General features: G+C 39.1%; 1 protein-coding gene across 19 annotated transcripts in view; it reads left to right on the forward strand.

Annotated features, from left to right (window-relative positions):
* ASXL3 (ASXL transcriptional regulator 3) overlaps window positions 1-25479 on the forward strand; it is a 135213-nt gene that overhangs the window by 87261 nt on the left and 22473 nt on the right. The window lies entirely within an intron of this gene.

Raw genomic sequence — 25479 nt, forward strand, 5'->3', positions numbered from 1 at the left:
CTGGCCAGCAGATCTTCCAAACTCGTCAAATCTCTTAATCAGCTTTTTTTATCTACAATGTTGTAGATAAACTTCTCATCTTGAAGACTATTGTGTCACATCTCTTTTCATCTTTGACCTTCCTGGGCACTCTACCAGCAATGCCTAGGTCAGTGTTAGTTCTGTTGGCTTTTTCTCCTCCTACCCTTTTACACATACCTATACATGTGTCTGCTCAGTCTCAGTGCACTGAGTCTATTCATTCATACTTTTTTATAAGGAACTTCTTGTTCCAGGCTCACAGCTTTAGGCTCATACTGGTTGTTAATCAGTTATGTCAAGGAGAAAGATTTGAGGAGTAAAAGCATAGAAATAAAAGTACAACTTTGTGTTGTTTCCTACAAGGTTTAGTTCTTTGTGCATTTGTTGTTTAGATTGCAGGCTTCTCAGAGCAAGAAGAAATCTTTCCCACATGTCTAGCAGTTAAAATAGCACAGAGGGCCAGCACCAATTTCAGTCACACATTTGCTTGACTTCCAGAGGTAAACAGGCTTACTGATCTCAGTGGGGGCTACTCATGTACTTTTTCAGACACATTCTTAGGCAACCTACCCAATTAGGGCACTCAATTTTTTGCAGATGGTCAGTATCTCACTTTTTATTTATTAACTAGAGGATGCAGGTCTCTTAAAAGAATGATTAAAACCTTGATCTTAAATCAGTATGAAAAATGGTGTGAGTTCATTCCTTAAGCTGTTACTCAGTAGCTTCTACCACAGTAACACAAGGGAAAACATTGTATGATATAAAGAGAATGAAAAATTGTGTTGATGTGCATTTACTCAGCCTCTTACCCAGTGGCATACTGTATGTTATGGACTAAAATAATGCACTTTCATAATGGAATATTTGTAAGAGAACACTAAAAATACAAAGCCAAAGGAGAAACAATATAAATGTATTTATTCTCAAGCTCCTACAAGGCAGTCAAAACCAGTACTGACAAATTTTAAGAAAACATTTTTCCCTGCATAAAACAGATTTTAACTTTGTGCCCAGCAAACCTTTTACTGAATATCTTCTAGTTAAAATCATGTTTTCTCTCCAAGCATCATAAATTACACTGTTCATACATTCAATTGCAAGCACTGTGGTCTTATTTATAAAGTTTCTTACTTGAAAATTTATTAAAACACAGAGGCTCTAAAACTGACAGGCCATTCCCTTCTTAATAGGTTTCTTACAGCACAGATTTTGGCAAGAAAATCAAGAGAAATAATTTAAAGTCACTACGTAAAGGCAATGCATTTCTTTTTGATTAGTATTTCAGAAAATGTTCACATAATGCACACATTACAAGTGTTATTTCAAAGGTCCAACACTATGTAGTTGGATAGTATTACTTCCCAAGAGAACTAGTCACAAAAAAGAGTTGTCATGCGACACATGCAGGTGTCCTTCTGTCTCTGTTCTTCTCACAGTATTCTGTGGGTTTGTACAGAATACCATATTTTGAGATATATTAGCAAGGCAGAAGTCTTCCTTCACCTCTGGAGGATTAATGTAAATGTATGGCCTCCAAGTGTGATAGCTGAAGGATTGTTACCTGGTGGGGAGTAAAGTAGCAATCATCTGCCCAGAGTTCTCACTTTGCGAAAGCTGTAATAGAGAATTTGATCTCTTTTTTGATATCTGAGATTGTGTCCTTTGCTATGCCTAAAGAGTAACATGCTAGATATGGACTGATGAAAGCAATTGAACTGATGTGCTTGTCCTTTCTGTAAGGTAAGTGGGAAACACCAGTGTGGTGCTCAAGGATCAAGTGAGGACAAGAGCAAATTCCAGCCAGGAAGTTCTGGTGAGCATCTCTGATGCTAGTTGCTCTTACCAGATACGCCAGGAACTTTTGGTCTTCCTCTTTTAATTCTGCTCCCTAAATCAAATGGGGCATCAGTCAAGCAAAAATGCTGTAAAACTATTCCTCGATTTAGCTGCCCATCTCTGGGGGTTCAGTTACATTGTTTTCTGTTGTTGTTTTCTTGCTTCATGTGAGCATTGCTACTTCTGCTCTTCTGGCTGTGGTGCGTTTCCTCTCCGTGTGCTGCCCTGCAGTTGGCGGCTGCTGTCTTCCCCAGAGAGAGTTGCGTTTCTGTGTTGTCATGTGGATATAGTATGTGAAGTACTGTAATGAATGGCACTATAAAAATGTAATAGAGTTATGCTATTTGTATATATATAGTGATCTGTAAAATAAATTACTAATGAAGTGCAGTCTCATTTAGGCTTTATTACTGCTCCACATAGAAAATCCCTATGATGAATGTTCCTTTGTCATTTCTGTCATAAACACCATTTTTCTGGGCGGTATAACTCCTCCTCCTTAAATCGTACTGAGCTGAAACTTGTCACGCGTATGTCAGTTTGAATAAGCATTTTTAGAAACCATTAGTTAAGGGAGTTGAGGCTTTCTTTCTTTTTTTGTATGTACGAGAGGTAATTATAAATAAATAACTTTCTTTTACCCTGGTTAGCCTAACGTGTTCAAAAAAAGTTTAGGTCCAAATCAGAAGCTTCACAAGAAATGTTTTTTGTTTTTTCTCTGGCTTTTAAGTTTTGCAGTTGCTATCAGGGAGCCTTTTATGGCTACATGGAGCAAAGAGCTTTAGGAAAGATGTCTCAGAATGGAAGGAGTTAAGAAAAACTCTGCTTATGTTGGCAGTGTTATTTTTCCTGCTCCATCTAGACTTTTGACAAAGGAAGTGCAGGATCATTTTTTTTTTCCTTAGGACAAGATAAATTACATCATCAGTTATTCATACAAGAAATTGATTTCAGTTTGTATATTAATTTAAATTTTATTTCAGTAGCAATGAGGCCTGTGTGTAATTCTCTGTATTCAAAATGCCTGAAATAGAAATTGGAACAAGTTGGCAGTCATGGTAGTAATGTTTCATCAAGGATTTCATTTGCTTTCATTTGGGTTTGGTGCGAAGTAATATGTGAATGTTGTTCACAGAAGCAGCCGTGACCAGACTTGTCTGTTTATTGGGCTACTCCAAAATTTTACATCACTGGATACAGGGAATTTCATGTCTCCAATCTGGACATCCTGATTTTGAGCTCTTTGTCAGCCTAAACGGTCTGAAGGGCTCAACGACCTTAAAGCTCAGCTGATGCAGAAGCCTCGTGTGGGATTTCGCCATGAGAAATAGACGTCTGAGCTGTCAGTAATAAAGCATCTGGGTGTAGAATCTATGTGGAAAGCAAAGTCTCTGCAAAAAGATTTCACTTATCAGAAATCCCAGCAAAGAATTTTTCTGATCAGCTCCAATTAGAATGCTCTACAGCTACAATGGAATTTTCTTCAGAGAAATACCTACTTCTAATATTAATACATCAATCTGATACTTAGGTATAACAGAAGCCTTCCTGACCATCTCTCAGCAAATATTTATCTTCAAAGCAGAAAGTTTCTGTCTGTATTTAGATGCTCTATTGCGTCAGCATCTCTAACTATTAATTGAACAATGAATATTGTGCAAGGATAGTAACATGTCTGTGTGGCAGGTTGCAGAAAAGAAATGGCAACTGACAATGTCTTGTCTACACCAGCTTGCCATGTTGCTGCTACTGGGGAGTCAAATTCCCACTCTTAACTCTGGGGTATGGGCAAAGGGAAGGCAAGTAGGTACATTTAGTAAGCTGCCAAGAAATGAAGTACTGTCCTATCTGAACAGCAGCAGAAAGCTTAAGTGATTTTGTTCATCCTTAGAGAGCTGCACAGAATGTTCTTTCCTGATGGCTCTGAAAAAAAGGCATCTTCACAGAGTCTACAAATGCTTAACTAATTCTGGTCTTTGAAAATTTAACTCCTGTATTTCTTCTCCTGGTAACATTGGGTTCATGCGAGCTTCTTACAGTTTTTACCTGCCCTGCCCTTTCACATAGGTTGGGAATTTCCTCCTGCAAAACAAAGGATCTCAAAGCCTCCTCAGATCTGTGTGTTATTTTGTAGTGTCCTTATACCTGACCAAACCTATTCATGAACAGCATTTCAAGCAACAGAACATACCCTGACAAAAATTTTACTGTGCCTGAGCTTTACTTGTTTTATGAAAGAAACTTAGCAATCTCTTTTTCTGAATCAGTCTACAATTTATAGATAGTTGAAGTAGTTACTTAAAAGCAGAACTGTAAACTTAAATATTCTCATGGAAATACTTCAGCCGTGTAATATTGTAGAATTGACTGTAAGTATTTCAGGTCTATAATAAGCCAATTTACTAAACAGAAAAACATGACTTACAGATGAAAAGATTCTAAAATGAGTCAAAACTCACCTTAATCTCTTTCTTTTTGTTTCTAAATCAGTGAATCTCTAAACAATAACTGTCTCTTGGGTCAGTGCCAGTGTTGTTGCTACACAATACCATTATAGCATCTTGTCTTTTCAAGGTCAGCTCAAGGTTTCTGGCTTCACCCACTCAATTTAGGTTGATGCTGGCACTTCAGCTTGATTATATCAACTTGCAAAGGTTCCCTCTCACCTTGCATTGAAAAAATGCACAGGTTGATGCCAGCTCGTGATTTTCTTTTTTCTATTTAAAATAGTTAGAAGTAAATTTGGGGAAGCTATGTACAGAATTCCATTTCAAAACCTCTTTGCTTTCATGTAGTTTAATTTAGCTTAATACTTGTTCCTATCATTTACGCGACAGCAACATTGTTTTTGTTATGCCCAAAATACTCCTACTCCCAGACACATCAATTTGAGCTCTGCAGGGAAGAGAGGGTAATGAATAATACAAAAAATGTCTTCCACTCATAGAATACAAGGAGGGAAGCTGGGTATATCCCATTCTGACAATGGGTATTTATTTTAGTCTTTGAGTTCAAAAAAATTAAATAAATACTGTCTAGTGTATGTTTTACTGTATATTAGATTTATATTAAAAGAGAGAAGTGAAACTTTATTTTCATATTTCTTTCCTTGTAGCAGTATAACCATCTTTCTGTTCGCTTTCTTAACTTCATCAGTGCGTTAAGATGATATTTGCCATTGGACCTTTCCAGCATTTTCTTTATAGGAAATCAAACAGTGCAGAAATGAGTCCCGTGTGTATTATTTGCTCCCAGGTTTGTTTTACATTTCTATCTGTGGTATTATAGTCTAGTAGTAGCTCAATGGTTACCTTATTTTACTTTTCTGCTAATACTGCAACCTCTTAGCTGTCCTTTTCAATTCTCTATCAGCAGAAAACTCAGTAGCTTTTAAATATTTATTATTATGTTCCTGTACGTTGGAGTTTTACACTGAAATAGTTTTAGGGTTATGACAAAAGCACTCAGTTCAGAGGAGAACATTTGAGGAAGAAGGTGAAATGTAACATGTTTTCTGCACGTAAGTGTATTAAAAAGCTGTTAAATTGGCATCCCTGTGTGCGTAGTAATTGAAGGTTGTTTTCTACTAAATTTCTCCCTTTAACTGATGCTTTTTTCTTTGGTTTCATTGGTTAATGGGGATAGCGTAGCACTGTTGTAATGTGCTTTATTTTTGCAGCTTTTAGGGTAGTTTTAATGTAGGTATCTGGATGGATGGATGGATGGATGGATGGATGGATGGATGGATGGATGGATGGATGAAGAAATTCCAAAGCATATAAACTGCCTTTTCAGTAAGGTCCTGGGGCTCTGATTCCTGAGCTCTGCTAGAGAGCACCTCTGTTCAGAGAGCCTACATCCCCCAGCTGGCCCCTTTGTCCTTATGCTGGAGTTAATACCTCTTTTTTTCTTTTTTTTTTTTTTTACTCAACACAGCTGTATGGATACATCAGCACATTTCACAGTCATGAATTAACAACAAACATCAGTTTCACTTTACGCAAAATGAAGGCTGAAGGATTATAATTCAACATCCCTCTTGGCCTTAGCTACAGAAATACTCCTTTAGCCTCCCTAGTGCAGTCCAGTGGGGCTCACTGCAATTGCATTGCGATCTGTCTGCTCTGACGGAGGCAGCAATGGAATGCTTGCTCACTTGTTCGCAGTAATCCTCCAAGGTCCTCCTCAGTATCAGTGCTTCTACATATGTAAATAGAAAGTTTTACATTTTTGATTAAGTGTCATATTTTGTTTTGTTTTGGTTTTGAAGGCTTGGTCACTGTATTTCAGAAGTATGAACTAGTGTTTTCTACCAAAGTCTTAGCTACAAGCTCTTTTCACACTTAGAGCATGTCACAACTTCACAAACAACTATTGCAGTGGAGTTAGCAGCACTATTGCAATTGCCTTTGTCTGATGCAAGGCTCAACTTAGACCATCTACTAGGGCACAGCAATGGTGTTGTGCCAGCTGAAAGCCTAAATTCAAGAGCCATGGCTGTCTCTGCAGTATCTCTTTTCACGACTCCTACTGGTGTTTGAGGGGTCCTGGGCTCATGTTTGTTCTCCAGATTCAAATTAGTTAAGCTTTTGTTCCCCTCTCCTTCTTTCCAAATTTTATAAAGTACAGTACACAGCTTTTAGTGCTTAAAAGTTAAAAAAAAAAAAAAAAAAAAAAAAAAGGGAAGAAAAAAAGAGGACATTTGTGTGCCAATACCAGTTCTGTTTACATTCGATAGAATTATTAGCACTTTTAAAAGAGAAAATGATAGATAAAACAACTCTCCTCCGGTGGGGAAGTACTTTCAGAAATGATTTTTTAAAAGATGTTGTACTATGAGCTGTGTTATGAATGTTAAGAGGGTATAACTAAAATGTGGACATATGTGGTAACATATATGGACACAAGGGACTGGCATGCTTCAAATTATATGTAAATTATATGTCTATTAAGGATGCATTGCAGTGCTGCGAGGTATAGTGTTTCAACTGTTCCTTCCTTGCAAAGTGCTAATAAAGTAATATGAGTTGGTCTGCAGTGCCTCCAGTGTTGCCACTGTAGGGCTGCACTGGCGTTATGTGGAGAACAGAGCATGCCTCGCAATGCCGAGTCTGAAGATAGCAGAGGGCTTATAACAGGGTGGTGGATGGAGGTGCAGTGAAAAGATGAGCAAGCAGAAGTGATCCATCTGTGCTTCTGCTGCAATCACTCTCCCTCTTTTTTATTTTTATCTACCCTTTCTTCTCCCTCTCCCTCCTTCTCTTTTTTCCTCTGTCTCTTCCTCCCTCCCTGCCTGCCTCTCTCCCTTCATAACTCTCAACATCTCTAGTCACTATATTTGCCTTGTTCAAAGACGAAGGCAAAAAGAGGTTGAGGGCTTTTTCCCAGTTATTTCAGAATATTACTATTCTTTGTCTGTAAATTATGTCAACTCAGATTTCCTTTAGCTTGTTTTCTTCTGTCAGAAGAACATACAGCCTTTTTTTTTTTTTTCCATAGGCAGACAAAATTTTCTAATGGCTACAGAAATGGGATAGGATGCAGGATTTTCATTTATGACACATCAAAGTAATATACTAATTTTAGATGTTTACATATAACATCCTCTCGCCTCCTGTTTCTCTGGACCAAAGGCATATATCTTTTATTTTTATCAGAGGCTAGAAGAATAGACCCTGGCTTTTATATTGCTTTTTCTGTGCCTTCTCCAACACTATTGTTGGGTAATTTAATATTTTTTTGTTTTCTCCAAATCTGCTTTCTGAAATAAGTTTTGTTTATGTTTGCCTTGATCACAGCCAGTGCATGTTTTTTTTTTTTTTTATTTATTTTTTTCCAGGCTTACATACCTCTCCTAGCGCCTTTATAAATACTTGCTGTTTGGTACATGTTCTGACATGCTTGGGATTGGTAATCATATGATGGATGTAATAGAAAAATAAATTTTAGTCAAAATTTTCATAATTTGAATGCAGTTAGAAGGCACTCTTGGCTGCATATTCTGATTTTCCTTATATTTTACTTGCTTTTTGCTTCATTTTAAAACATGCTTTTTCTTTTTCATTTTGCTGGGTTCATTATTCTCCTTAAAGTCTTCATTTAATTTCTTGCATCTGAGCCCAACCAGATTGGATTCTATTGTCGTTCTTGACACTACAGTGTATTGGAATGAATATAGCTATCCCACTTGTCTTCTTGATTTAGACAAGGTCTAAATTAACAAGTCACATTTCATTTTGAAAACATATGTTTGCAATTCTTCAGTCTTACTCGGCATATTTCCTGCTTTAGTGAAGATGGAAAAGGTCTTTGTTTCTTTCTTTAAAAGACTTCTTTTTCGTCTCCTCTCCTCTTGTTGTCTGAAGCAATTATCCCTATGGTAGTAGATATTTTCTTTTTCATCTTTTAATATTTTACTTCTAAGTTTAGTCTGGTTATTTTTTAAAGGGCTGAAGTAATATTTAGAATTACTTTCACCATCTGTCTTCAGAATCTGTCTTTTCATTTTGCATTCAAGGACAAACTGTCTGTGCTATGTTGGTGGTCAGATGGGAATGACAGAGTTTTACTTATAAGGATTGATAACTTCATCATCAGGACTAAATAAAATTTAGCCATATTCTGGGTCACTCTGCTGCTAAAATGTGAGACCTATGGAAGAGAAATTAAACAGAGTGAACATTAGCACTCAAGTTGCATTACATCAGTATTGCTATGAGTTGAGAGGTATAGTGTAAGCAAGTATTTCTCCATGTCATCTACCTAAAACATGAAGTTGGAGTGGATGAGTTTGTTGCTCTGGGAGCAGCTTTAAAGTCAGATTCACATATTGCTGTCTACCACAACCCTTTGTGTTGGATGTATCTATCTTATTATTCTTGTACTTCTCAGCTTTAGTATTTTGTGGCCACAACAGCAAAAGGGTCATGAAAGGTTGCATCTTCTCAGAAACAATTTTCTTATACTCCCATATCCCTACTTTAAACTCAGAATTTCTTCCATTGTTGTTGGCCTTAAATACATGGAGATTGAAGGACAGATTTTTCTTCAAAGTCATAGTGCTGTGAGTAAATGTGTGTATGCATTCTTGTGTTGGAGATGAGCCTCTAAGTAGTCCTTATCTTCAGGCAAAGAAACAGTTGCTATCCTTTTGTGTCTGTGTTTTTGGCAAGTCCTGAGTGTTTTTTCAAATGTTCTGTAGCTTCCAACTGCATTACTTCTTTCACATTCCTACCATCTGTGTCCTCCAGACCTGAAATCAACATTTTGTATTAAACTTGGTAATTACCAACTCTTTTACTATTCATTTTTCACTCACCACCCCCCTTACTTTATTTTTTTCCTGCTCATCTCCAATATTATACTGTGCCATTTTTCTGCACATGCTTCAGTCTCCTTTTTACCATTGATGAAAATCTGCCTCTCTTCAGGAATGACAGGCGGGAAAGACAAGGGGATTGGTTTGCACTCTATGTAAGGGAACAGTGTATGCATATGCAGCTCTTCTATGGGGTGGATTATAGTCTGGTTGAGAGCTTGTGGGTCAGGATCAGAGGAGAGGCCAGTGACATAGTTGACATTTTGACAGGAGTTTGTTATACCATCTGATCTTGCTCAACACTGGTGAAGCTACACCTCGTATATGGTATCCAGTTCTGGGCTCCCAAGTACAAGAGAGATGTGGAGCTGCTGGAGAGGTCAGGTGAAGGACCACTGAGGTGATGAAGGGTCTGTAGCCTCTCTCCTCCAAGGAAATGCTGAGAGCTAGGACTGTTCAGCCTGAAGAAGAAAAGGCTCAGGGGGATCTCGTCAATGTGTATGAATACCTGGTGGGAGGATGTAACAGGACAAGCAGCAATAGACACAGATGGAATCACGGGAGGTTCATATGAACATGAGGTAAAGCTTTTTGACTGTGAGGGTGACAGAGCACTGGAAAGGTTGCCCAGAGCTGTTGTGGAGTCTCCCACCTTGGTGGTCTTCAGAAGCCATCTGGACATGGTCCTGGGCAAGCAGCTCTAGGTGGCCCTCCTTGAGCAGGGGGATTGGACCATGTGGCCTCCAGTGGTCCCTTCCAATCTCAACCATTCTTTGATAGGGTGAGAAAGTCAATAAACTCTTCTTTAAGTAGCTAGAGGAAGTCTGTGTCGCAGACCTGTTTTTTATCTTAGAATCACAGTATGTCCACTTCTCTCTTGTACGGAGGAGCCCAGAACTGGACACAGTAGTATAGGTGTGGCCTTAGTTACGGGGGACATTAAAATCTCTCATGTTGCTGGAAGGGCAACACAATGGAATGCAAACAACAAGTTTTCTGGAAGGTATCAGGATATTTCTTGATAGTGGTTAATGGAGTAGGCTGCTGGGATTTATGCACAGATGGATCTGCTGTTCAATGGCATGGAATAACTGGTTAGGGGTTTAATAGGTTGGGGGTTTAATAATAAATGGCCTTGCTAGCCTTAGTGATAATGACCGTGGAGTTCAAGATCCTGAGGTGAGTGAATAAGGACAGTAGCAGAGTATAGACCCTTCAGGTGAGCAAACTTCAGCTTGTTTAGGAAGCTGGTGAGTGGAATCCCATGGGAAGCATTTCTGAAGGGCAGACAAGCTCATGAAAGCTGGCAGGTGAGCATTCTCCAAGAATTAGAAGTTTTCATGCCAATACTCATAAAAGCAAATAAAAGTATCAGGAAACCAGCTTGGCTAAGAATGGAACTCATGACCATGATCCAACGTAAAAACGCAGGTGGAAGTGAGGACAGGCTGAAGAAGGAATTTTGAAACTGCCCTAGCATGTAAGAGTGGTGTAAAGAAAGCCAAAGCTCAGGTGGAGCTGGAACGTGAAAGGGACATCAAAATCAACTTGAACAGCTATTGCGACAGTAGTAGTAATAGCCTGGACAAGGAAAATTTGGTACCATTGCTGAATGGGGTGTGTGATGTAGTGACTGTGAACACATATAAGGCTGTAATAATGACTTCTTTGCCTCCATTTTCACCAACGAGGTCTCCCAGGCCTCTGAGCTTAGTGAAGGCATTCAAGGAGTACTGCTAGCTGTAGATAAGGACCATGCCAAGATTACCTGAGAGAACTTGGCTCATAGAAATACATAAGAAGCAATGACCTGCAATCCAAGGGTGCTGAGAGAGCTTCCTAATGTCTTTGCAAGGCCACTGTCTAAATCTTTGAAACGTCATGGAGGAAGGTCCCCAGTGACTGGAAAATGGAAACATTGCACCCATCTTCAAAAAAGGCCAAAAGAACCTGGGTGTCTTGGTTGGCAAGCAAGCTGTCTGTAAGCCAACAGCGTATCCTGGCAGCAAAGAAGCCTGGCAGAAAGAACCCTGAGTTGTATGAGCAGGAGCCCAGCCAACAGATCAAGAGACATGATTATTGATAGCCTTTCTGTCTAGAAAGGCATTGGTATGTTGAAGCAAGCCCAGTGAAGTGCTACCAAGATGATTGAAGGACTAGAGCACAGGTGAGCTGGATTCATTCACACAGAAGAGGAAGCTGCGGGAGGATATTATGTCATTCCATAGCTAGCTAATGGTAGAGTGTAGAGAAGACAGAACTCTTCTTGGAGTCATGTAGTGATAGCATTAGAGGCACTGGACACAAGGTGGAACATGGGAAAATCTGATTTGATTATCAGGAATAATATTTTCACAGTGAGTGGGTGTCCAGAGGGGCTGTGGAAGCTCTCTTCTTGGAGATACTCCAGCTGCATGTGGACAATGCCCTAAGCAAGCTGCTCAAATTAGAATGACTGAAAACTAGGTGACCTCTAGAGATCCCACACAACCCATGTATGATTCTCTAGATGATATCTACTGCTCATTCTTTCCTTAGTCCTGTCAGAAAATTTTGTTTAGGTTGATGTGTCATGATTTCTTCTTGAGAGAATCATCTTGGTTAGGGCTCTGTGATTCTGTGATTCAGGGGATGTCGTTGTGGGAGTCTATTACAGACCACCTGGCCAGGACGATAGCGCCGATAACTTATTCTTTACAGAACTAAGAGAGGCCTTGAGATTAACTCCCCTTGTCCTTACGGGGGACTTCAACTTGCCAGACGTTAACTGGGAGTGCCACACGGCTGACACGAGCAAGTCCAGGAGGTTCATGAAGCACCTAGATGATAACTTCTTGGTGCAGGTGCTAACGGAGCCAACTAGGAAAGGTGCCCTCCTCGACCTGTTGCTAGAAAACAGAGAGGGTCTGGTGGGAGATGTGGTGATTGGTGGCCGCCTTGGTCAAAGCGACCATGAAGTGGTTGAGTTCAAAATTTACGGTGACAGAAAGAAAAGTGCCACCAAAACCTCATCCCTAGATATGGGGAAAGCGGACTTCAGGCTGCTCAGGGAACTAGTCAGCAAGGTCCCCTGGGAAACTGCTCTTGAAGGCCTCGATGTCCACCAGTGCTGGTCATTCTTTAAACGATGCCTCCTAGAAGCACAAGATCAAGCAATTCCTAAATATCGCAAGTGGGGCAGGAGGCCGGCGTGGCTGACCAGGAACATTCTAATGGAGATTAGGCGGAAACAGAGAGTGTTTCGCTACTGGAAGGAGGGCCAGGTGTCATGGAAAGAATACAGGGATGCTGTTCGTGTTTGTAGGCAGAAAATTCGTGTGGCCAAAGCACACCTTGAGTTGAAGCTGGCTGTGTCTGTGAGAGAAAATAAAAAGGGCTTTTTCAGATATGTGAATGGAAAAAGGAGAACTAAAGAATACATAGGGCCGCTCCTTGATAGGGAAGGTCTCCTCACAGACAATGACATAGGCAAAGCAGAGACGCTTAACGCCTTCTTCGCCTCTGTCTTCAATGCCGATGATGGGCTTCGGGACCCAGGGTGCCCTGAGCTAGAGGACTGGGACGGTGGGGATGACAAACTCCCAACCGACCCTGAACGTGTGCGGGATTTGCTACTCCACCTGGATCCCTACAAGTCCATGGGTCCGGATGGGATTCATCCCCGGGTGCTGAAAGAGCTGGCGGACGTCATCGCGGAACCTCTCTCAATTATTTTTCAACGATCCTGGGAATTTGGAGAGGTCCCGGTAGACTGGAAGCTGGCAAATGTTGTGCCGATTTACAAGAAGGGTCAGAAAGAAGACCCTAGCAATTACAGGCCTGTCAGTCTCACGTCAGTGCCTGGTAAAATCATGGAGAAGATGGTTCTCGAACTTATTGAGGCTCACCTGGGGGACAAAGCAGTCATTGGTCCCAGCCAGCATGGGTTTGTGAAGGGCAGGTCCTGCCTAACTAACCCGATTTCCTTTTATGATAAGATCACCCGTATGATGGACCAAGGGAAACCAGCTGATGTGATTTTTTTGGACTTCAGCAAGGCTTTTGACACGGTTTCCCATAGGATCCTACTGGACAAAATGTCCACCATACAGCTAAATAAAAACATCATACGATGGGTGAGCAATTGGCTAACGGGCAGGGCCCAAAGGGTTATGGTAAATGGGGCTGCGTCAGGCTGGCGGGCGGTCACCAGTGGGGTCCCTCAAGGCTCCATTTTAGGGCCGGTACTTTTCAATATTTTTATAAACGATCTGGATGTAGGAATAGAAGGTATTTTGAGCAAGTTTGCTGATGACACCAAACTTGGAGGAGTTGTTGACTCGAATGAGGGTGGAAAGGCCTTGCAGAGGGATCTGGATAGGTTAGAGAGCTGGGCGATCACCAACCGCATGAAGTTCAATAAGAGCAAGTGCCGGGTCCTGCACCTGGGACGGGGAAACCCTGGCTGCACGTACAGCCTGGGCGATGTGACGCTAGAGAGCAGCCTAGAAGAGAGGGATCTGGGGGTCGTGGTTGACAGCAAGTTGAATATGAGCCAGCAGTGTGCCCTGGCGGCCAGGAGGGCCAACCGTGTCCTGGGGTGCATCAAGCACGGCATCGCTAGTAGGTCAAGGGAGGTGATTGTCCCACTCTACTCTGCGCTGGTGCGGCCTCACCTCGAGTACTGTGTGCAGTTCTGGGCACCACAGTATAAAAAGGACATGAAACTGTTGGAGAGTGTCCAGAGGAGGGCTACGAAGATGGTGAAAGGCCTGGAGGGGAAGACGTACGAGGAACGGCTGAGGTCACTGGGCCTGTTCAGCCTGGAGAAGAGGAGGCTGAGGGGAGACCTCATCACAGTCTACAACTTCCTCGTAAGGGGGTGTCGAGAGGCAGGAGACCTTTTCTCCATTAACACCAGTGACAGGACCCGCGGGAACGGGGTTAAGCTGAGGCAGGGGAAATTTAGGCTCGACATCAGGAGGGGGTTCTTCACAGAGAGGGTGGTTGCACACTGGAACAGGCTCCCCAGGGAAGTGGTCACTGCACCAAGCCTGTCTGAATTTAAGAAGAGATTGGACTGTGCACTTAGTCACATGGTCTGAACTTTTGGGTAGACCTGTGCGGTATCAAGAGTTGGACTTATTTCTTTATAATCTTCTGGGTTCTTTGTTGCATTATTTCCTTTTTTCTAACCAGGATTTGAAATCTAGTTTCTCTGCATGTGTGAATGTTTGGATATGGAAAACCAGGAGTAAAGAGAGCACATTAGTTGTTAATTAGTGAGCTAGCCTAGCCCTTTAATTTCTTAGTGTTCTCATTTTCCTTTGTTAGTATATCACATTTTGTACCTGTCCTCTGATTTTTATCCCTATTTAAAGTGTACTGTTTTACTTTAATAACACAGCCAGGTGAGTACGTTAAAGATGGTTGTTTCTGTCTTCAACTCTCATGTTGGGACACCTCAGACAGTTTTGTTTTGGTTTTGTTTTGGCTTTGTTTTGCTTTTAGGACCTGGTAATACCACTGATGTTATCCCCATATAGTTCCTTTTTCCGGATCTCCGGACTCTGCTTTCCTACCACATCTGGCAGAACAATGGGTTATCTATCATATCTACAGGTTCTTCCTGTGGACTCTTGAGCTCTGTATATTTGCGGCCATTTCTCTTAAAATATAAGGTTTACCCACAAATGTCAGTAATCCAATACTGAGGCATTCTATAGTGAAGCATTCAAAGCTGGACATTTAAGCTTAATCGCGTTAGGGGGGCTTAAGTGTAGGAAAACATACATTGTTTTGTACTAGAAATAATGATGTGAGTTTTTCCACTGGTAGTTTCTAAATCTGATTTGTAAAGAAGATATGGTCACAATTATGGACAACTCAGAAGAAACATCTCTTTGGTCAACTATTAAGCAACAATAAGGAGGCTCCATGAAAGAAAAATGCCCTTTCCTTAAATAAATAATATTAAGTCATTATCTTGAATATTAAGTATGATGAGTTCAAAAGCTGCAGAAAGGGAAGTACACCAAAATTTACATGAACCATAAAAATTTTTAAAAAAGTAAAATTCTTGGATTTGGGCTTTTTAATCTACCAGAACTAAATTAAATGTGAAGAGAAGCAAAAATAATAATAATAATCAAGTGCTGTATTTTATCCAGTAGGCAACTAACTCATGGAAGTCTTTTGTGTACTTAAAGTTAGCATTGATTGTTGGCAGACTATATCAGATATAAATAGAAGATGGTTGATGCATATATATGGATAGTAGCCGCACTTACATCTAATGGGCTGAAATGTTTATGTGAAATAAAAATCTCCTTTTTCAGTCATATGCCACCTAAGCTAAACAGAAATAGAAATCTTCCCTTTGACAGCTCTCCTAGTGATTGGCCATTATGGGGTCTTTTGCAAGCTTTCTCTACATTGTCTGTTCCTTGCAATTATCAAGGGTCAGTCAAACCTCTGATTTTATCTGATGCTGTTACCATATGGTACCACTCCCATACTAGTAACTGCTGAAAAATGTAGTATCTTTGCTTAACATTGAGTTGTGTAGCAGAAATCCTGTCATCAGAAATGCATCCACTGTTTAACGGAACTTACAGTTTTTTTGTGACAACTACAGCTGCTTTTCCTTCTCTTACTCAAGCGCTTTCACACTCGTTCTCTATTACAGACTCGCCAACTGTTACAGCATCCTTTTAGTTTGGTTCCATTTATCACAATCTCATTGAATGGTAGTTGTATAAGTGGAAAAATGACTTTTAGATAGGTAATGGCATACTTGAACAGTCAGCAGTATTCTGTAGGAATTGGAGAAACTTCTTTAACACTTTTCATACTAGAAATACATGTAGGTTCATTTAAAAATATTTTTTAGATGTGTTAGAGTTAAGTTTTATAGTTGCCAACTATTATTTGACAGGGAAAGCTTTAGCTGTGGAGAACTTGACATAATTGGTTCCTGGATTATTAGCCAGGATACTGAGCAAGAGGATCATTGTTTTGTATTATGTCGAATTCAGACTAAGATAAATGCAAGCAGATCTTGTTAGAGTTTCAGAAGAATGTGTCAGCCAGAAATTAAATAGTCTAGAGACTGACAAGCACATATAAGTTCTGCTTCCCTTGTGTGTGCTTTCTCCAATTTGTACTGGTAACAAGCTTTTCTAGAAAATATTGGCATGTACAGAGTGTATGGCCTTATAATACCACTCTCTGCAGCCATTCTGTAGACCTATAATTTATATCCAAATTATAATTTCTGGCTTTTAGACTTGATGAGAAGTCTGTTCTGCAGATATGTCACACTCAGACTAAAAAATAGAAGGTATCTTGCCTGGCTTTTTAGCAAAGCTAAGCCATTATCTTATGAAATCACAGAACTTCTAACAATAATAATATACAATAATAATAATAAACAATAATATAAATAAACAATAAACAGTAACAAAACAATAATAAACAATAGTTCACTAATAAAAGTTTTGAGTAGTTCTGTAGCCACTTAATTGCAATTTATAAATCCTAGATTGGTTAAGAAAATGTCATGTGACACACTATTGTTAAAATCAATATATAAAACTTGTGCCGTTTCTCTTCTATCACAACGCTTTCCATGCTGTTAGAAAGAAAATAGATTGATTTGACACGATCTGTTCTTGATAAATCTGTGTTGGCTGTTGCTCAACTCGCGTTAACTTCCAGGCAGTTGTTTTAGTGTGATATCTTGTGCTTTAATCATTGCACAAATTCTCCAGAGCTTGAATACAGAGGGAGCAAGCAAGATACTTATCCATAGGCTTCTTGTACCAATTAAGACAAGTGGTATGTAGTCTAGTCCCCAACTGCTTCTTCAAAAGGGTGTAGGTATCCTGTAGCTTCTGGTTTGTGTCCAGCAAGGATCAACCCATACAAATGTCTTCGGACACCCTAGGGCATCTCAAAAAACACTGAGATGCCTGCCACAGAGGTGTCCTGAAGCTGCCATGGTCTGTAAGTCTAGCTGTGCTTACCTCCCCCTGTTGGCACACAGGTGATACATATGTGCTGTATACATAAAATTATATAAACATGTATATTTTTGCATTTGTCCCAGACCCTCTTCACTGTTCAATGTGTTCAGAAATCTGTCTTTTAACAGTTCTGAAATAGATTCACAACTGGGCATTTCGCACGCTAGTCCATCAAGCCCAGCTGATTTGAATCCGTGTAAGTATTCAGCTCCTTGCTTATTCAAGGCTAAGATCTTACTCTTTTGTTGATGTCCTTTATTCTGTTAAACACTTCAGTTATTTCTGGTCAAGATGGAGGCAGAAAAGGCGTTATGAGCATTAGCTTTGTCTATGCATCCCTCTTGTTTTTCTACTTTGTTGCAGAGTGGACTTTTTTTTCCATCATCTTCTTGATCCTAATGTACTCACAAAATTATTTCTTTCAGAGATTGATACGTCCATTGCCAACCACATCTCATTTTGGCCCTTTATACCATGTTCTACTGTGGTATTCTTGCTTAGTAAGTTGATCTCATTTCCATTCCCTTCATGATGTGAGATCAACAGTAGGGTCTTCACTATCACTAAGTGATCTCATTGTACAATCCCAATTAATCCTTTGTAGGATACTTTGCACTTGGTATGGCCACTATTGTTTATTTATAGAACTGTGAGGTTTCTTTAACTCCTTTTTTTTTTTTTTTTTAATTGCATAGAGTTCTTGGAGGATTCTCCCAACTAATTCTGCTTTTCTGAAAGTATGCTTAATTGAAACACTTTTTTTTTTTTATTCTGCTGTCATAAGTATTTTCTTTTTTTTTTTTCACAAACAAGCTTTAGTCTTTGATATTACTCTGAGTCATATGAATTACCATATCTCCATTTTGCCCGTTAAATCAAAATGTTGGTTGTCAACTACATCTTCCAAGTCCTCCTACAACCATTTGTAGTACTTGTATTACTGTTCAACCATTAGAAACTGGGCTAAGTGTACCACCATCATCACATTGGCTCCTTCTTTAACCCCTCCTTTTATAAATAAAGTTGATTTGGGCCGAGATGCACTACCTAATAGTTGTCATGTTTTTTTGTTTTTGTTTCGTTTTGTTTTTTGTTTTTCTGCCAGCAGTTCACATTGGTTTAGTTGTGTACCTCACCAGTGGACTTGACTGTTCCTTTATGATTTGCACATATTATTGCACCACATATATAAATATAGCAGTAAGATTTGGAGGAATTAGCTAATCTTCACTGCATGTTCCTTTCTTCTGTGAGGGCTATTTTACATCTGTGCTTAACTATTGCCCTATATCTAAACATTCTTGGGCGTCCTGTCATGGGTAAAGATGCCAAAGCCAATCTGACTGTAACAGCTATTCAACCACAACTTCATGGTCAGTATATGTCTGTCAGTGCTGGTAAAAACACCAGCCAATCCCTAGGCTCCATAATGAGTCTTACAGCTTCCTTGTCACTTCTGATCCAATCACTGTTATTTCTCGCTGCATTCTCAGATCAAAGATAGATGGACATCCAAATTTAATAATCAGTGAAATTGGGTAGATTTTGCAGGCATCACACATCCCAAGACCTTATTGAGGATCTCTGTTGTCTTCATTCCACTTCATTTCCCCCTCAGAATCCGTTTTGGAGGTGGTGAATCTCTTGGATGCTGGGAGCACTTGCTTTTTTTTCTCTGTTCTTGGGGCTGATTCCTGTCTTTTGCCAGAATAGGTTCTGATTTTGACATTACCCTTCTCTGTGTATGAAGATTTATTAAGGTTTGGAGGGATTAGTACAGAGAGAGCTTTTTATTCTCTGTTTATGTGCTTGGGTGCATTGTTCTTTTGTATCTGAATTTTAGACTTGCCAAACAAACCTTTACACATGTAAACTAGTTAACGGTGCCTGAGACTGACTACTTCAATTTTGCTTGTGTCCATTTCGAATATGCTGTTTCAAGAGGAATAGGAATGTAATCTTCGTTGCCTAGTGCAGCAGCCATGTGAGTTTATACTCTATCATGTCAATGCTCAGGAGCATGTTTGTGACTGGTTAGATGGGGAACATTTTATCCAAATGTATCTGTGGAGCACATACCTAGTTCTGCTCTGCGTGTCGTGGTGTGTATTTTTTTCATTATTGTTAGTATTTTAAGTTTTCAGCAGTTAATGACAAGGTAGGTGGCCTTTAAGAAATGCATGGCCTTGTCTTTTATGTTGTTTTATAAGCCTTAACAGAAATTAATTTGGTCAGTGCCTTTGTTGTTAGTTTTCATTTGTTGCAGTGCGTTACCTCTTAGTAGCTTTCCTGCTAATTTCTGAGCTGTTTGACAGGAGGAGGGTGGTATAACCTGCAAATTAAGACATCTAAATTTGGATGTGCAGGTGTGCTAAGTGTATAAACTCCCTTTATAGACAATGCAGATGTAGTCAATGCATGAAAAACAGAGCCTGGAGAGCTATTTGTCTCTCTAGAAAGCAGTTGCCAGCTTACTGGTCAGCAGAATAGTCCTCTAGGCTCCATTGACTGCGCTGGCTAGACATCCACTGACATTAATGGGAGATAAGAAATGTAGGCCATGTCTAGACATTTACATTAGTTGTTCTAGTCTCAAACTGAATTCCAGCCAGGAACTGGCTGTCTCTTTTTAAGTTACATTTGTGTAAAGCTCTAGTGTCTAGGCTTGCATGCCTTTGATACTTTTAGTGTAGATATAAAAATAGCAGTACTAGTGAGCTAGTGAGATCTTTTTCATTGAACGATCATCTATAAAGTATGAGTTTTGATATTGTTTTTGTTGTGATTAATGGCTCTCCCTTTCTATTCACCTCTTCAGAGAATCCCAAAAGCACTTTCAGTAGTGGCATAAAGCCACTGATTACAATGGTGCAGTTTTGGCAGGGTATGCTGGTATTTGGTAGTATCACCTGGCTCCTTGCTTGTGAATTGGGTCAGAATTATTTGTGTACTTTCTGTCTTCCATTCCACATACTGCTTCACAAGCCTTGAAATAGTCTCAGGCCTAAGGTCAGTTGACAGCTGGAAATTGTTGTCGTGTGCACCTGTACTTGGGTGGCTAAAGTAATCTTAGTAGATAGGCTGTTGTTCTGAGAGTAGAGATTTTAAAAGAGAAGACAGTTCACTCCAGTTACAACATGAACCACCTAGCTGGGTGATAATGATTGTGAAATCTGTTTTGTTTTGTTTTGTTTTCTGACAAAGACCCATGTTGGACAATTCATGCATAAAACTTCATGATGACCAGTAGGAGGTTGTAGAAACGTGTGGGATCAACAGATATGAATCTGTACACATTTGGCCTACCCAATGTGTACAGAAATGTGTAAGAAAAGCACAAAAATTAGTCATCAAATGTGTGTTAAAAATTACTCACCCAGTTTACAGTAGTTTGCATTCAGAAGATGTCCATTTGGTAGAAGTTTGTGCATATTGAGTTGTGTTGTTGCAATCTGTTCTAAAGCTTTCTATTGCTTTTCAGCAGATTTGGTAGCAATTTTTAATTCTTTTGGGGATTGTGTGGGGCAACAGAGTATCTGGTACACCACAAATATTTCTACTGATGTCATCTCTGAATGTAGGCGGAGGGGGGAGGAGGAACACAGTTTCATGCTGGCTATTATAGGTTGTAAGGGCAGAGGCCCTAATTAGGAGTCTGATCTTCTCCAGGCTTCCTTTACTGTTAGTGAAGACAGAGGAGCTCTTTCAGGCTGATGACGCAGAACACCTAAATAGGTGTTTATTTCTGTGTCCTTGGACTCAAACAGTCCTGTTTCTTGGAATGTGTTGCCCTTAGTATTAGAGATCTTTGGTGGAAAATACGGATACCAGTCTTCCTTGTCGCATGTGGACTTTTGCTTTTTGATTGTCAAGAATAAAATGAACCAAACCTGGCATGTTGTCCAGCCAGCTTTCCAAAGTGATTGTCTCTGTAACATTGCATCCAGAATGTGGCTGGTTTAACTTTTTGTTAGATTTCAGCATAATGGGAGTGCTAACTCGATTCCTGCCTCCTGCCCTTAACTGAGAGTTTATTGTGAGAAAATGAGCTGCTATGAGTGCCTTATATGTGATTTTCTGCTATAGGGCTGGTTTTATCTGAGTCTATGTCTCTATTCTATAGATGAAACAAGTGAGATCATAACATGTTAAGAAAGTCAGTCGCTAAGGTTGTCACATCTTCAGAGTCTGGTACTTGCAGTATATACATCTCTCACAGGTCAATTTGATGCTGGTGCCCAGTACTGGAGAAGTGCATTTGTTCCATGCTGCAAAATAGCAGTAGTGTCTCTCCATATACAGAAATGAAATACATTTTTTCCTATGTGTAATAAAAATGCAGCTAAGTTTATCATTTTTAATATTTTGGAATCTGTAATGCAAAGGTGTCAAAATGTATTTTCTCATAACTTCCATCTTTTGCACATGATTCCTTTTAATCACCTTTGGGAAATTCTGTGAATTATAGGACAGTTCATCCCTCAGGACAAAATATAAAAGCAAAAAACAGGTTTAGTAGCAGTTTGTAAAAAGTGTATAATTACACGAGTGATGCAGAACACTTAGTTTAGATGAATCTTTACTTGTCTCACTGATTTGTTTGTTTGTTTGCTTTTGTGTTGTGAGGTATGATCAAATGATGTGGTATTCACATGTAAGCTCTCATGTAAGAAATATGTCATACTTCATAGCAACTATATGTAGTGGATTGTTAGTAGTTTTATAAATAGATAGGGAGAGTTTTGAATCATGTGAAAGGAAGACAGAAATAACAGATTTGCCAATTCCTTGTGTTCTAATGTCCTAACCAAGATAAGGTAACCTACTAGTATACTCCCATGCAGCACTTGCTGTATCCCCACTAAAACAAGAGTATGCTTCTTCAGGTAGAACTGCAAAAATAACCCTGGCCTTATTGTCACAAGAGATTTTCCAGTGGAACTTGGAGGAATATAATGGAAGTAGCTGTCAGTCGACAAATTACCCAGTTCCTTGAGAACAGCGTTTGACTTTTTAATGCTTTGTAATGCAAACAGATGTTGTTTTTTAGCAAATATGTTTTTGAGTTGGGTGTTTTTTGTTAGCTTTAAATAAAAATGAGGAACTTCTAAAAGCCACTGTGAGTTCTGCATAGAAGTATTCATAATTCTATCACTGTACTCAATCAGAATTTAAAGCTCAATAGAATACAACATAAACTTCTCAAGAAATGTTTGTTGTTCCAGCTCATTAACACACTGTCTCTGCTGGACAGCATTTTTTAAATGCCATAAAACTTAATAGTGTATTTAAGAACTGCTTTATTGGCATGTTTCTACAAATTCTAATTTAGAACTAGTGGTTAATTATGCCGTCTCCATTGTCAGAGGATAGAGAAGTAAATATAACCTTTGGCTTCAAAAAGTTCATTTTCCACTTAAATTTTTTTGGATTAGGTGAATATGTATTCTCCAAGTGAGATAAGATTTCAGTAGAGGATATGTTAGCTAATACTGTAGGAAGAAGACCACTTGGTCTTTCCAAGTTTAACAGCAGAAAAAAATGTCAGCCTGTCTTCGCATGACTAGTGTGTTGAGAAAAGGAGTAGAACATCTTTGTTAGTATCATTGTTTCTGGTAGACAAGCGTTCCCTGTTGCTTTTGTTTGTTTGTTTCAATATAACTAGATGTACAACTACTAGTTTTGTGACTGTTCAAACTTGTCCTTTTTTTTTCCTGTGTAAAAATCTTGAAGTAAATCAAATATAGCTAAAAGATTGGACTTGGTAGTTGATTTTGCTTTTGTTTTCCTTCATTTAGTAGTGGATCTGTTTTCTGCTTAGTATTTTTTTGTTCCCCTATTACATTTTGAAAAATTCTGTCCCATTCACTTTAGTTCCTTAGCCACTGAGTTCCTTTAGCTTTTTTGTTGTCATCCTTTTCTCTTTGAGCTTTAACTGAGTGAATGCATTCTTCCTGTTCCATTCTCATCACAGGTTTTCTTTGATCTCATGTTTCTGAGCACGTTCAGCAAAGTCACTGAGGTCAGCCAACTCTATATTTTCCTTCATTTTTGCAGAAAAAAATTTGACTGCTGTACATTAATTTAGCTAAGTTATGTGCTGATTTAAGAGGGTTCCAAATCCTGTTGGATTTTAAAGTTTAGTCCTGTGACATTTAAGTGGAATTCTCCATCTCTCCAATTTGATCTTATTTGGTATCTCTTAATAACCGAAATTATGTGTACCAAGTCTACATAATGATGCTTGCTTTCAACATCCTTCCATTGTGTTTTAGTCTGAATTCTTCCATATTTTGCTAAAGTAGACCACTGGAAGCTTCTTCTCTAATTATTAGTGTATTTCCACCTTCTGTATCATTATATGATTTTCTGTCTAGATTTTGGTTGTTCCAGATACTTAAATCTTCCATGAGTTCTGTGGCCACCTGAACACAGATCTCAGTAAAGCTCCTCTGTTGACAGTTCATCAAGGCAAAGACAATCGTGAAGTCAGCAGTCACTTTGCCTTAAGTTTGTTTTTCTTTTTTTTTAATGTAAGCATCCTTAACATCATGTTTTTGATCTTGGAAATATATTTTCCTAACACTTTAGAGCTGTAACAATTAATCTAAATTGGTCAGTGCAGCCTGCATCTGTTTTCAGATGCAGTCCACAAATGATCTGGTTTTCCATTGCTGCTAGTTGACTTATGCCAATATTTCTTATTAGGCAAACCACTGCAGTCTTCCTCATCTTCCCCCATTTTTTTCCCCATGTTTCTTTTTATTTTTCCTTCCACAAGTACTTACTCCTTGTTTCTTTTCCTGGTCCATAGGAACTAATAGCCTTTTACCTATGACTATGCTAACATTTTCTTTCTGTTCTGCAGTTCCATCCTCTCCGTTTCTTTATGTGGTCTAGTTAACCTCTTTCTAGCATTTAGCTTGGAGTTTGCATTTCCTTTTTCGCACCTTGTAAGAAATTGTGCTACCAAAAGCTTAGCACTTTTTCAACTACAGTAGCCAAGATAATAAAAGATGCAGTACCTCTTCCTACAAACCTTTCTTTTCTCACGTCCTTATGATAACAGTTACAATAAATCTAATACTGTTCTTGTATTCACATGATAACCTAACTTGGCAGTCTTCATAATGCTCTTGATTTATGCAGCCTAGTGAAATAGCTCAATCACAGTTGGCTACAGTTTCATATTATATTTAATGCAATCTACAAGTGGATTGCTGCTGAAAAGCAGTATTCTCTTTCCACCTCTTGCAGTCCATTCCATCTTTGCATGAAGTCTAATGATCGTATGACTTTAGGATAGGTTGGATCATCTTGCTGATTTAACAGAAAATTAGCCTCTGGAAATTATTATTTTCCTATGAGATTTGTTGATCTGGCTAACAATGTGACTTCACTGTTTGCCACCACCTAAGCACTGGGGTTTCAGGAGGACTGTGCATTTAAGAGGTAGCCTACATTTAAACAAGGTTAAATGACAACAATTTCATTTCTGTGTTACTCATCCCTGCAAAACACTGTCAGAATTTGGGATGGAAATTTGATTTTATTGAAGTTTGTAGTAGAACCTATGCTGACATGAGTGGGTGTCACTATTTCATCTTTTACATTGAAATTGAAGGTAGTTTCAGAATCTTTCTTCGGGTAACAAAATTGTTTATTTAGTTACTTGTGATTATTTTCTTTATAACTTCTCATCTTACCTTTTTAGGAAGTTATGCAAATACTGTTTTTGACCAACTGCTGATTTTTTAATGCAAGAGACAGCAGTATCTAAAATCTCACTTAGATATATTAATTTGGCAATTTAACTATATCCCCCCAAAATTCAGTTGTGCAGAAAAAAAAATATACAATATAAGCTTTATACAATAAGTACATGTTCTTTGTGGTCTTTCACAAATTTTATTTTCTTGCTGTTTCTGCTGCATGTTTCATTGTTTCTTTCCAGTTTTTCTCCAGTTTCGTCTTTAGTCGTAGGCAATCTATAATTAAGGTGTTCCACAACCCACATCATGAGAAGCATAGAGGCATTATTTATGCACCCTAATGAATACAAGTCCTCTGACTTGTTGGCAAAACAATGCCATATAGCAGGAGATCACAGGCAGCAATACTGTAGGTGTGTATCACACTGAAAGACCCTGGTACCATGCACAAACAGGTTTCTGGCTGGAATCAAATGCGTTTTGCATTGCCTGTTTTTCAGAGTCCATGAGTCTGTTTCTCTTTTTTAACTGCTTCACATCTTCCTGTTTTACTCCTATGAGATTATTATGGGACAGGATGTCA

The sequence above is a fragment of the Anser cygnoides genome, chromosome 2, assembly GCF_040182565.1.
Source record: "Anser cygnoides isolate HZ-2024a breed goose chromosome 2, Taihu_goose_T2T_genome, whole genome shotgun sequence".
Taxonomy (NCBI): Eukaryota; Metazoa; Chordata; class Aves; order Anseriformes; family Anatidae; genus Anser; species Anser cygnoides.